General features: G+C 40.2%; 1 non-coding gene across 1 annotated transcript; it reads left to right on the forward strand.

Moving 5' to 3' along the window:
• Positions 1-1,561: 1,561 nt before the first annotated feature.
• trnat-ugu (transfer RNA threonine (anticodon UGU)) lies at positions 1,562-1,632 on the forward strand. The gene has a single exon. It is a non-coding gene; the product is annotated as a tRNA-Thr (tRNA).
• The last annotated feature ends 11,023 nt before the right edge of the window (positions 1,633-12,655 follow it).

Raw genomic sequence — 12,655 nt, forward strand, 5'->3', positions numbered from 1 at the left:
CTTCATCCATGTAATGTCATTTACTATACAACAGGAAATAAAAGCAAAAACACCAGAATGTCAACAAATGCCAGTGTCAACCTTTCAATACTAAACCTCCACCACATCTACACCCTTGTTTACCAGGTTTGACCATCAAATGGTGTCCGGCTGATCGTCGGGGACAGCCTTTAACATGTCAGTGTGTTGCACTTGTATGAAGAGGATGACCTTCAGATAATGAGAGCTGCCTGCAGGGCCCTATCGCCTGCCTGAGAAGACCTCCACAGCTGTGAGTGCCTCTCTCACTCTCTCTCTCTTTCACTCTCTCTTTCTCACCTGGTGTGCCTCAGGGTTGGGGGTGAGAGCTATCGCGAGTGAAGCCCACCCCCAACCTGCAGCCCCTGTCTATCTGCGATTGTAAATAAACCTGGAGTGGAGAAAACACCAGAGCTAGCTCTTTAAGGAAAGGCAGCAGCATGGTATTAGATATTGTTTTGATGTCTTAGCATGTAAGAGGTTACGTGTGATAACACAAAGTGATTTGATCCAAAGGATCCTGTCCAGGTAAATTTCAATGGGTCAAGTAGAAATTTAAATTGATGTAAATTTAATAGGAATTTAAATTGAGCCTGATTTAGTTCCTATAGCTGTTTATTTGTATGTGAGTTTATGGCATTAATACAAGGACAAGATTTGCAAATAAGACCATGGCCAAAAAACAATAACTTTATTTTTCCAGTACAACAGCTAATGTTAGAAAAGTCGTTAGAGCTTAACATGAATTTAGACACCAATTTAGGGTATAGTTTGTTTCTGTAATTCTGTTTTCTTATCCTGAATTACGATTATTATTATATCCTGAGAAACCCACGCGGACACAGAGAGAACACACCACACTCCTCACAGACAGTCACCCAGAGCGGGAATCGAACCCACAACCTCCAGGTCCCTGGAGCTTTGTGACTGCGACACTAACCTGCTGTGCCACCATGCCACCATGCATCTTACAGTTGTCACAAAGATATGTATTTGACATTCTGTGTATGTATTATTGTATATTGCAGTCTTCCAAAAAAGGGACATTTCTTATATCACCATACGCTTGAATGTGTAGCACTTAATCAGAAATATGTAACACAGCTGGTTGTTAGGGCTGTTTTCATTGCAGAATTCAGTTAAAACTAACGATTGAGTCTCTTGTGTACACACACTTGTAATTTCACCAACCTAGCATTAAAAAGAACACGTCCACCTCCTCACAGACCTCAGTGAACCGAGGTGAAGGTCCCTAGGACACCATATGGCTTGAAAAAACAAAATGCTAGGCTAAACATAAAAAACAAATGAGCAGAAAAGAGTCAGTGTTTATGACAGAACTGTATGAATCAGGCTGAATGAAAAGGGATTTACAGCACTGTCCTTTAAACAGAAGACAAAAAGGTTACAGTGGGGTGAAGAGAAGCAATCATGAAAGATGTAAGACTGGATGAAAGTGATATTCATTGATGAATCAGGAATATGTGCAGGATCTGGTGTCATTCTAATGAAATATGAATATGTCTCATTCAAGGAAGGCCAGGGCGCGGTGGCAAGTGGCAAGGCGTCGGTCTTGTAAACCGAAGATCACGGGTTCAATTCCCGTTCGTGCCTTTGCAGCAAGTAGCAGTCACACAGGTTGTGAGTTCGATTCCCGCTCTGGGTGACTGTCTGTGTGTTCTGCGTGGGTTTCCTCCGGGTGACTGTCTGTGAGGAGTGTGGTGTGTTCTCTCCGGGTGTTCCGGTTTCCTCCCACAGTCCAAAAACATACGTTGGTAGGTGGATTGGTGACTCAAAAGTGTCCGTAGGCGTGTGTCTGTGTTGCCCTGTGAAGGACTGGCGCCCCCTACAGGGTGTATTCCTGCCTTGCGCCCAATGATTCCAGGTAGGCTCTGGACTCACCGTGACCCTGAACTGGATAAGGGTTACAGATAATGAATGAATGATTCAAGGAAACAATCAGATTTCTCACTGATATGGGGTTATTGTCAGGTAAAAGAGCAGAGATAGACACTGACATTTTAAACAATTCTCATTCAATAACTTTATACTTCAATAAAAGATTTGAGTGACAATGCTATTAATGCTACAGTGTTAATTCATTGGAGATGTACAGTGGAAATTTTTAAAAGTTGGTCCATGGCAAGGCTGCTGTTTGTGAAAGTTGGAACCATCCTGATGTGGAACATTGTTTTCATTAGAGAAGTCCATGGCACAAAGAATCAAGGCAACCATAAAAGCAGCAGGAAGAGCATTGATATTCTAGGATATTTTTTGAGAAGTCCATTATTTTCCCTCAGCTTTGAGTGATTCCATTATTTTTCCTATTTCTGATCTGGAAAAAATATGCCATAAAAAGGAAATTCATGGCTAGGCCACTTCTGTCCATGCTTTAGAGTATATGGGACTCCATAATATTGATTGATGAAGGAATCCATCAGATTGATCGCAAGCATTCTCCACAATGAAAATGATTGAATTACAGTGCTCTGATCATTAAAAGACCTCCAGCTCGTAAAAAGTAAGAAGTAAAGACTGCTCCAGTCCTGCTCAATTAAAACGCTGAGGGGTGGCTGCCATCCTCACGGCTCTAAAGTGATGAGTTATGAGACCTAACGTGAGACTTAAGTGCTGAAGAGCACAGGATGGTTTAACATGCTCATTGTGGATATACAAAGATGACCCTGTCGTTGAGTGTTGACAGGTCAATTTCTAGTCCTTTTAGGCTAATATTTGAGATAAGTAATGACCCAAGCAGAGGTGGGTTTACTGGCTTTAATCCATGGTCAGGTAAAAGTACTGTTACTTTGGTAAAATAATGACTCAAATTAAAGTATATTAATTTAATTTCAAGTAATAAAAATGACTTTAGCGTTTAACTTTCAACTTCTAAAAGGACTCAGAACAGTGAAGGTGAAAAGTGCCCAAAGCAGCACAGGAGTGTTGGAGGATGTCACTGATTCACAGGAGTGAATTAAAGGAGTCAGTGATTAAAGGAACAGTAGGTAGCATTTTCATTCATTCATTATCTGTAACCCTTATCCAGTTCAGGGTCACGGTGGGTCCAGAGCCTACCTGGAATCATTGGGCGCAAGGCGGGAATACACCCTGGAGGGGGCGCCAGTCCTTCACAGGGCAACACAGACACACTCACACATTCACTCACACACTCACACCTACAGACACTTTTGAGACACCAATCCACCTACCAACGTGTGTTTTTGGACTGTGGGAGGAAGCCGGAGCACCCGGAGGAAACCCATGCGGACACAGGGAGAACACACCACACTCCTCGTTTATGGACATGACTCGAAAAAATGTTTAGATCTGAATCAATCTTGTAACTCACTCACTCATCCTCATATTCAGTCACTGCTAGCACTGATCATATTAGTAATCTCAGAATCTCATTATTCTGAATATGAACTACAAACCCAGTTAACTGAAGACCACATAATAAAAACAAACTTCAATTAAGAATAAAATACTATGTAACTTACTGTGTAACCTTCCAAATGCATTTTGTAGAAATAAAAAGACATACTAAAAAGCATCTAAATATGAAATTGGAACATATAGAGTATAATCACCACAAAAACACATGTTGGTAGGTGGATTGGCGAATCAAAAAAAGTGTCTGTAGGTGTGAGTGTGTGAGTGAATGTGTGAGTGTGTGTGTGTTGCCCTGTGAGGGACTGGCGCCCCCTCCAGGGTGTATTCCTGCCTTGCGCCCAATGATTCCAGGTAGGCTCTGGACCCACCGCGACCCTGAACTGGATAAGGGTTACAGACAATGGATGGATGGATATACGGATAAACAACTTTACATGGTGATGCCAAGGCTTATGTGTCCTTGTGGTGATATATAATGGATGTTTTAAGATAAAGAGAGTAGAAACACCTGCATTAAGATGTTTTACTGGAAGTCTTTAAATGATTTATTAAATAAGCTGCTACTATTCTATTGCTTCTTTTTATTTGTCAATATATATATATATATATATATATATATATATATATATATATATATATATATATATATATATATATATATTTAGTATATTTTTTTTTATTTCACAGACATAACAATTCTATACTATACTCATTCTGGTGATAGTAGCTATAAAATAACCACCTAGCTGTTGCTAAATGTAAAAATGAAAATGTAGGTAAACAAGTTGAAAAGAGATTAAGAAAGTGTAAATATATTTTGGGGATTTAGAGAAAATCTGCTTAATATAATCATTAAAAACGTCAAAATAACAAAAACAACTCAAGAAGCTGTACCTAAATCCAGGTTCTGATTAACACCAGCCAATTTCTTACATCCATCATAGAAAACAACTGGAAACCTTTTATCCATTTTTAATCTCATTATTATTTAAACCACAGGAAAATAATGACCTATATTCTACCAATCAGTATCCAGTGTTTCTGATAAACACACTCCAGGTGTGAACAGATTACTGTTTTTGTTATTGGGAGGAAAACTCCCTTTTTTTGTTGATGAATTCACGCTGTGGACAAAGTCAATAAAGTTGATCAGATTAACCCCCAAAACACCATAGCGTTACTGAGAGATTACTCACAGATTTTGTTCAACCGGACAAAAACAGAGAGAAAGAACCTGTAATAGTCTGTAAACCGTAGTAAAAAAGTAGGAAAAACAAATGTCAAATTCTGTTCTACCCCCACAACATGCGTACTGTTGATTTTCATTCTAATGGCTTTGTTAACACAAGGCTCAAAATGTGTTTAAATCCCAACACCAATTTTCTACAGTCACCTTTGCTGTAATCCCTGACCTCTACCAGCTGCAGCACGTTTAGTGATTATTATTATGATGATTATTGTTATTATTACTATTAATTGGTATTCATGTAAGTGCTGGAAAATTCTACCAACACTTTCATTCATTAATTAATTCATTCATTATCTGTAACCCTTATCCAGTTCAGGGTCACGGTGGGTCCAGAGCCTACCTGGAATTATTGGGCGCAAGGCAGGAATACACCCTGTAGGGGGCGCCAGTCCTTCACAGGGCAACACACACACACACACACATTCACTCACACCTACGGACACTTTTGATTCGCCAATCCACCTACCAACGTGTGTTTTTGGACCGTGAGAAGAAACCAGAGCACCCGGAGGAAACCCACGCAGACACAGGGAGAACACACCACACTCCTCACAGACAGTCACCCGGAGCAGGAATTGAACCCACAACCTCCAGCTCCCTGGAGCTGTGTGCCGCAAAGTTTATCCGTATAGTTTTTTTTTTTACACAGCACTGGATACAACCCCTTGTGCAGTACTTTCTAACAATGAGTAGCACAACTTTATGAAACATTTTAGAAAGTTACACTCACTTTGTGTGTGTGAGTGAGTGAGTGAGTGAGTGAGTGAGTGGGTAAGTTTTAAGCAGTACCATAAGGTGTTTCTAATTTAAAAAGTGGTGATAAACAGAGCCAATCATTTAATTCCCTGTGCTAGGATGGTGGCCGTATTAAGAAGTTTCTCTGCAGTTCTAGAATTAACTCTATACGTACTGTATGTAGTTGCTCGTTTTGTAACCCAACTACAAGAAGTTATTTTTACAACAGACATTAAAATGGAATCAAATGTTTTTTAGGAAAAATGATGAGGCAAATCAACAAAGGCACGCTGTTGTTGGATACCACAGTGCTGTTGTCAAAGAGATAATTAATGGAAAATATTAAAATAAATATTGTATCAGAAATAGTGGTATATTATTCACCTTAAAAACAAAAGAATGAGATGGTTTTTGTCCAGTGTATGGATGCATTTGTCTACAACAATGCTCTGCCAAAACCGCACTTGTCAGAGAAGCTGACATACGCCAGCTTTTGCCCCAGGTGAGAGGAGACCATAAAAATCCTAACTATGGAGTTTAAATGGAGACTTCAGTTGTTTTAAAAATACATTATGCTGCAGGATGAGCTGAATGTCCCAGTTCTATCATGTTGCATGTACTGTATACCATCTTAAAAATGCCTAGTTTGTACCAATACAATAGAAAAACATCTGAAACTCTGAAGAAAATTCATAAGTACCTCCATGAAATAAAGGTACTCCTAGTTTTAAAGTTTTGGTAACAGCTCCTACACCGTTTATTGTAAACATATTCAAAATAATCTATAAGCACATCTAATGTGTTCTTATTTGATCTAATGTGCAGTTGCTGAAATACAGGGGTTGGACAATGACAGTGAAACACCTGGTTTTAGACCACAATAATTTATTAGTACGGTGTAGGGCCTCCTTTTGCGGCCAATACAGTGTCAGTTCGTCTTGGGAATGACATATACAAGTCCTGCACAGTGGTCAGAGGGATTTGAAGCCATTCTTCTTGCAGGATAGTGGCCAGGTCTCTACGTGATGCTGGTGGAGGAAAACGTTTCCTGACTCGCTCCTCCAAAACACCCCAAAGTGGCTCAATAATATTTAGATCTGGTGACTGTGCAGGCCATGGGAGATGTTCAACTTCACTTTCATGTTCATCAAACCAGTCTTTCACCAGTCTTGCTGTGTGTATTGGTGCATTGTCGTCCTGATACACGGTACCGCCTTCAGGACACAGTGTTTGAACCTTTGGATTTAGCCATGAAACCTCCCACACTAAAATAACAGGTGTTTCAGTTTCATTGTCTAACCCCTGTAGATGTTACCATAGATTTGATTTTGCAGCGAGCAGTTTGGAGATGTTACTTTTCTTATATTAGCTATCTTAAACGCATATCTAATTCTTGCTACATTTCCATGTTATGTAGCCATTATTTATTGTGTTTACAAATGGATAACATGAAGTATCTACTGGGATTTAGCACCTGTTGCATCTCTTAACATTCTACAACATGGAGTATTCTAGCATAGCATTATCAGTTACATTTGAGCAATTAACAGACCCATTAGGCGAGGTATGTTACCTAAAAATAAACAAGAAGTTTAAACAGATATAAACATCACTGTGAAAATGGCAAAAAAAAAAGTGATTTCACTTCAATGGACTAAAGTTTGTTTCCAAACCCAAGTAAGCACACCATGCTACACCCATTAGAATTCATGTCCATTTATTCTTGCCTTACAGGGCTATCCATTTAACTATTACCTCATAACTAATACAGGATACACAAGATGCCTTATCTTACGTGAACTATTAATGCAGGTCATGGAATTCATGTTCGTGATCTGGCGTCTTATCAACTCGTTATTGCTGAGTTCAGATTTGCTGCAGAGTAATGTGATTTGTTTGTTGGAATGCACTCCAGAGACGTGTTCAAGTATGTGACTTATATCAGATGTGCAGATTAAAAATATTTCTTCCTTTCAACTTGAATAGAAAAAAATGTCTTTTGTTCTATGTGACATGAGTTACTTTGTAAGAATATAATGTGTAACCTGAATATATTAAGAATATAACGTGTAACGTGAATAATATAACATGTAACGTGAATATTGTAAGAATATAATGTGTAACCGTGATACTGTAAGAATATAACCTGTAACATGAAGAATATAACATGTAACGTGAATATTGTACGAATATAACGTATAACGTGAATATTGTAAGAATATAACATGTAACGTGAATATTGTACGAATATAACGTGTAACGTGAATATTGTAAGAATATAACATGTAACGTGAATATTGTACGAATATAACGTGTAACGTGAATATTGTACGAATATAACATGTAACGTGAATATTGTAAGAATATAATGTGTAACCGTGATACTGTAAGAATATAACCTGTAACATGAAGAATATAACATGTAACGTGAATATTGTACGAATATAACGTATAACGTGAATATTGTAAGAATATAACATGTAACGTGAATATTGTACGAATATAACGTGTAACGTGAATATTGTACGAATATAACATGTAACGTGAATATTGTAAGAATATAACATGTAACGTGAATATTGTACGAACATAACGTGTAACGTGAATATTGTACGAATATAACATGTAACGTGAATATTGTAAGAATATAACGTGTAAGAATATAAACATCTATCGACGTCTCATAATGCATGCTAAATAAACACTGGATATTACACTTCTTAGTGTAATTCCCCATGAAGTCAGTAATTACCTTAACATATGTTTGTGTTTAGTGTTCATTCGGAATTTGATGTTGAACAGTTTTTTTTGGTGTGTTCTCTGTCCAATAAATCATTCTGCTTCATAGCTTTGTGAAAATCAAAACAATCTAATTCCTTAAAAATGGAGGAAATATGATGCATTACTGTGAAGGACTAGGTCTGTGTCCAGGTTGTGTTCTTGCCTTGTACCCAATGATTGTGGGTAGGCATTGGACCCATTGAGACCTTGACCAGGATGAAGAAGTTACAGAAAATGAATGAATGTTGGATTAGTTTAGTATCCATTAACACGAAGACCATGTGCTAAAGGGATTTTTTTTTTTTTCACAGCAACCTGACAAAAGTGGAAAACAGTTCTTATTAATAATAAGAGGTGAGAGACAGAGAGGTGAAAATAAAGCCGTAATCCAAACGCTTATCCTTTTGTTTGTGTTCCAGGTCCATAACACTGCACAGAAGAGACAAAACATGTTGTTTCTTTTGTCTGCTGCAGGTATTTCCCTTTCATCTTATTTGTTTGATTTAGCACATCAGGCCATGTGTTTTCTATGGTTTTGTGGTATTAATCAGGGGGGAAAGTCACAGATTCTGTGTATTTCACCACTTGCTGACCCAAACAAGGAGATAAGAGGTTGTGCACACCCCACCTTGTGCCTTTTCCATTCACTGAGGATCAAGCATTCATAATCCCTGGATTTTATATCCACCAAAACAGCTTGGGCCCATCAGCAAATTGCGATGGCATATGGTATAGGTTTATGATTCATCTGGCACTTGCATAGCAATGAGGGCCCATCATCCGTGGGCAAACATGGAGAAAATATCGTAATGTTAAACGATGCCAGCGATGGGGAGAGGTGCTGCTGGGCGTGTGGGAGGGCTGTATTTGCTCGGGAACTTGGAGCAGCTGAGGTAGTAAAGCGCTTTCTCTTGGCCTCACTCTCTTGTGACCAGGCTGGATTACAAATCCAAACCCAGCCTGACCAATCTGGAACCCAGCGATCCGCCTTAACACCACTTCATACAGGGAAGGGAAGATGAGATGTGGTACACAAGATGTGGTGTTGGCTTACAGTACCGCAGCAAATCGGAGAGGAACTCAACTTTTAGCTGCTTAACCTCCTTAAACTTGAGGCTCGTTACTTAGTTACTAGGATTGGAAAGGCTTCGACTATTCACTCTAACTTCTCCTATTGTTACCCCATGAGCCATAAAGTGGTTTCGGAAATTCTGGATCTGCTCTTTAAAAGGTGCAGGGTGTAGCTTGTGTAGTTAAAGAGGAACTCCATCTTTGAATATTTCTACATATTGAAGTTGTTGATATGTTTATACCCCAATAGCTGATACCGATACCTGGCACTAGGCATGGTGACCTTAAGGTCATGTGCAGCTACACATCCTATGATTTCCATGATGATCTTGAACACGTGAGTCCACACTGGATGAAACTTGAAGCAGGCGAATAAGACAAAAGTCTAGCTATTTTGTAATATGTACGTTCTATAGTTATGAAACTGTGGGTCCTCAAATGAAAGAGTAAATCTCACATTCATTCATTCATTCATTATCTGTAACCCTTATCCAATTCAGGGTCGCAGTGGGTCCAGAGCCTACCTGGAATCACTGGGTGCAAGGCGGGAATACACCCTGGAGGGGGTGCCAGTCCTTCACAGGGCAACACAGACACTTTTGAGTCGCCAATCCACCTACCAACATGTGTTTTTGGACTGTGGGAGGAAACCGGAGCACCCAGAGGAAACCCACACAGACACAGGGAGAACACACCACACTCCTCACAGACAGTCACCTGGAGGAAACTCATGCAGACACAGGGAGAACACACCACACTCCTCACAGACAGTCACCCGGAGTGGGAATCGAACCCACTACCTCCAGGTCCTTGGGGCTGTGTGACTGCGACACTACCTGCTGCGCCACCGTGCCGCCCGTAAATCTCACAGTTGGTCATTATTATTATGTATTATGATGTAACAGTTACTATTATGTAAACAGTTCTGCTGATATCTGCTGTAAATCAACTGTTCAAAAAAGTCAATTCTAAAACTTCACTAAGACGGGATCAAAATGACCCCCACCCGGTTGCGAGCGGGAGGTGCAATCTCAGGACATTAGCACAAATTTCCATAACATCTGCTCACAAATTCTAAAATCTGTTTGAGGGTTTCTCGTGACACAGGGCCTTGGACACAGGAAATGTGATGAGAGAACCATCACCTCCAGCCATTGTTCCTCTCCATGTTCATTAAGTGAACTTTTCTGACCAGTGGCAAGGTGACTCTCTGAGCTGCTGTAAGTCCCGCCCATCGTCCGGGGCAATTAAAGAGCCCCTGGCTTGGGATTGGCCGAGAGGCTCCTCTGTCAGTTCGGGTGCCAGGTTGAGTGGAAGCAAAGGCTGCCTGGACAATATTTTTGCTCTCATCCGCGAGCCTTGAGTGAACTGCCGCTCGTATGCTGGCTTTTATTAACAGACGGAGCCCTGGCCCTGCAGCTCTGAGGTGAGTGTGTTGGCGTCTGAGTCAACACATGCCTCATGGTAGTTTACTGCACATATTGTGTTGAGCTTTTTGTGTATGTGTGTGTGTGTGTGTGTGTGTGTGTTTTTCTTTTTTTTTTCCCTGAGAGTAGTGGGTGCTCTGTATTATCAGGTTACCATTAAAAAGCCTGGATGAATTCAGACAATAAACTGACAGAGAGAACATCATGTTGATGCAATATTTCCACCTTTCATAATACATTTATTAATAAATTCATAATATTTCAAATGTTTTCCCATATATGACTTATCTATAACTGTACACCATGAGTTACAATAAGTAACTGTAGTAGTGGGTGATAAGGGGTACTTATGTTAAAAATGCATGTAGATGTTATATTGCAAACAAAACACATTAATGTCTGGGTTATGGATTTTGTTACTTATTTTATTCATTCATTTATTCATTATCTGTAACCCTTATACAGTTCAGGGTAACTGTGGGTCCTGACCCTACCTGGAATCATTGGGCGCAAGGCGGGAATACACCCGGGAGGGGGCGCCAGTCCTTCACAGGGCAACACAGACACACACACACACTCACACCTACAGACACTTTTGAGTCGCCAATCCACCTACCAACTTGTGTTTTTTGGACTGTGGGAGGAAACCAGAGCAGACACAGACAGTCACCCAGAGGAAACCCACGCAGACACAGGGAGAACACAACACACTACTCACAGACAGTCACCCGGAGGAAACCCACGCAGACACAGGGAGAACACACCACACTCCTCACAGACAGTCACCCGGAGGAAACCCACGCAGACACAGAGAGAACACACCACACTCCTCACAGACAGTCACCCGGAGGAAACCCACGCTGACACAGGGAGAACACACCACACTCCTCACAGACAGTCACCCGGAGGAACCCCACGCAGACACAGAGAGAACACACCACACTCCTCACAGATAGTCACCCGGAGGAAACCCATGCAGACACAGAGAGAACACACCACACTCCTCACAGACAGTCACCTGGAGGAAACCCACGCAGACACAGGGAGAACACACCACACTCCTCACAGACAGTCACCCGGAGCGGGAATCGAACCCACAACCTCCAGGTCCCTGGAGCTGTGTGACTGCGACACTAACCTTTTATTTTGTATTATTATTATTTTACAAAGGAGCATCCAGCGAAAGGTTCTTTGAGGAACAAGTAGAGGATATTTAATGGCATTAACTTTATACCTAGGAGCCCAAAACGTCTTGATTCAGGTTCACTATTAAGTGCTTTTTAAAATGCTCAAAAGCTTTCCCAGTGCACGTCCTGAAACGAAATATAAAAAGTCTTGTTAACTGTTCACTAAAACAGCTGATTACAGTTTAAGTGGCAAAAATACACTGAGTTGCAGGAAGAAAAAAAAAAAGCTTTAAAACAGTAATCCTCCACCTGCACGTCCCAAATGTTGGATACCAGTATTTTACAATATGAGGGGGATTAGGTTTTATTTGCTTTGAAATACAAACATAAAATCAAGTGTGAAGTCTAACAAGTCGGTCTTAAATGAAACTAGCATCCACTGAGAAGGCTGTGAATGAAAGGTTATCAGCCATAAATATCTGATTCCACACTTCCCCACATTCCAGTAATGACTGTGACAATTGGGATAAACCGGAGGCGCTCCAGGGGCTTTAGGAGCAAACAGCTGCCTGAGCCTGCACTCTCTATTAAAGCCAAGCAAAGGAAGTGTAATTTGATTTTATGACCCTCATAAATAAGCATATGGTTTCAGATTACTCCATTTAGACAAATAGGTATTTGATTTAAAACAATTTGGTATTTAAAAAAATCATATTTACAAAGGTATGTACATACACACACACAAACGGGCACACACACACACACACACAGTGATATGGTAGTGGTAGTCAGATTGGTCAGACTAAATTTGTTTATTTAAAAAGTGAATTTAAGTACTCATCCTACCACAAGGG

The sequence above is a fragment of the Hoplias malabaricus genome, chromosome X2 (assembly GCF_029633855.1).
Source record: "Hoplias malabaricus isolate fHopMal1 chromosome X2, fHopMal1.hap1, whole genome shotgun sequence".
Classification (NCBI taxonomy): Eukaryota; Metazoa; Chordata; class Actinopteri; order Characiformes; family Erythrinidae; genus Hoplias; species Hoplias malabaricus.